Source organism: Amblyraja radiata, chromosome 30, assembly GCF_010909765.2.
Source record: "Amblyraja radiata isolate CabotCenter1 chromosome 30, sAmbRad1.1.pri, whole genome shotgun sequence".
NCBI lineage: Eukaryota > Metazoa > Chordata > Chondrichthyes > Rajiformes > Rajidae > Amblyraja > Amblyraja radiata.
Genome location: NC_045985.1, coordinates 22,842,129 through 22,843,897, shown reverse-complemented (window position 1 = coordinate 22,843,897; position 1,769 = coordinate 22,842,129). Strand labels below are relative to the sequence as shown.

General features: G+C 44.3%; 1 long non-coding RNA gene across 1 annotated transcript; it reads left to right on the top strand.

Moving 5' to 3' along the window:
- The first annotated feature begins 362 nt into the window (after positions 1–362).
- Positions 363–1,556, top strand: LOC116990008. Its single transcript, XR_004416389.1, has 3 exons — positions 363–490; positions 581–676; positions 1,379–1,556. It is a non-coding gene; the product is annotated as an uncharacterized LOC116990008 (long non-coding RNA).
- The last annotated feature ends 213 nt before the right edge of the window (positions 1,557–1,769 follow it).

Sequence of the window (1,769 nt, the reverse complement as noted above, 5' to 3'; positions counted from 1 at the left end):
CGTCTATATTCAAGCCGGTTTAATGTCTAACTGACCCATCCCTTGTGTGATTAGTTGGAAGCGGCCAGGACACTGAACACTGAACACTTGCTGCCAAATAACATTCATTCCCAGGGACGGCAGCGCGCGCAGTGGAAAACACTTTGAATCAGGAAGTAGAGAAGTTAAAATGGCTGCGAAAGACATTTTCGACAGTTTAACCGAAGAGGTAGTTTGTCCCATCTGCCTGGATTTCTTCACTGATCCGGTTATACTGGAGTGTGGGCACACCTTCTGCCGCTCCTGTATTACACAGAGTTGGGACAGGTAGGGGAGAAACTCCTGCATTGGCGAGACTGTCTGAGAAAGCTCGAACACTGAGGAACATCAGGAAGAACTGAAGCTGTTTTGTGAAACAGACAAGAACGTGATTTGTGTGATCTGTCGAGATGCGCGGGAACACAAGTCTCACAGCTTTACACCGATAGAAGAAGCTGTTGAAATCTACAAGGTAAAAGCAAACCGATATTGATCACATCACTGTGTCATGTTTTGTTTATTTTCTGACATTTTTCTTCTCTGATCTGAAACCCAACTCCAGGATCAGGTGCAATCTTCCTTCGAATCTCTCACAAAAAATAAATCAGAGATCGAGCAAATGGAGCAGCAAGAGGAAGAGAAGATTTCTGTTGTTCTGGTGAGGTTTCCCAATTTTTAATTCCATATCTTGTGTAGTTTTCATCAATGCGATGCCTGTACCGTTATAACACCTCTCTGCAGCACAAGAGCCGAGGGTTGGAGCTATAGAGATAGAGACTGGGCGGGCAGGTACTGACTGTAGATAGAGTGGATGTGGAAAGGATGTTTCCACTGGAGGAACTGTATAACCAGAGGTTATAGCCTCAGAATTAAAGGGTGCTCTTTTAGAAAGGAGGTGAAGAGAAACTTAGAAAAGCGGTCACGGTGGCGCAGCCGTAAAGTTGCTGCTTACAGCGAATGCAGCGCCGGAGTCCCGGGTTGGATTCAGATTGCGGGTGCTGTTCGTAAGGAGTTCTCCCCGTGATGTTTTCTCCGAGATCTTCAGTTTCCTCCCAAACTCCAAAGGCTTGTAGGTTAATTGCATTGGTAAATGTAAACATTGTTAATGTGTGGGGATTGCTGGTCGGTGCGTACTCAATGGGCCGAAGGGCCTGTTTTCGCGTTGTATCTCCAAACAAAAAAAACTAAGCTTATTTTATCAGAGGGTAATTAATCTATGGAACTCATTGGACATGTTGGGCCAAATGGCGTATTTCTGTGTTCCATGCCACACGGTTGATTGGCCAACTATCGCCTTGCATATCGTTAGGAAACACAATAAAGTGACATTATATATTGATCTTCACCTTTCATTTCACAGGAAGAGTCACACAACCTTCAGTCACAGATCACATCCCAGTTTGCTGAACTGCACCAGATTTTGACTGAGAAAGAGTGGTGTGTACTCGCAGATATCCGAGAAGAAGAGGTGAAAATTCGGAACGCAATGGAGAAAAGTCTTCAAGAGATTCAAGCAAATTTAAACTCCATACAAAGGGAACTCTCAACGTTGCAGGAACTGATAGATCAAAAGTACAACGGGATATTTCTGAAGGTGAGGGGTTACACTACAGTTAGGCGAAGTGAAACTGCACAGTCACAATATGGTGGGTGACATTTCTGAAATTAATGTATCATTTACCAGTCATTCAGAGCTGGGTCAATGTTCCGTCTGTTCCAGCGATGTGCTGCTGTTATTCCGAAACTAAATG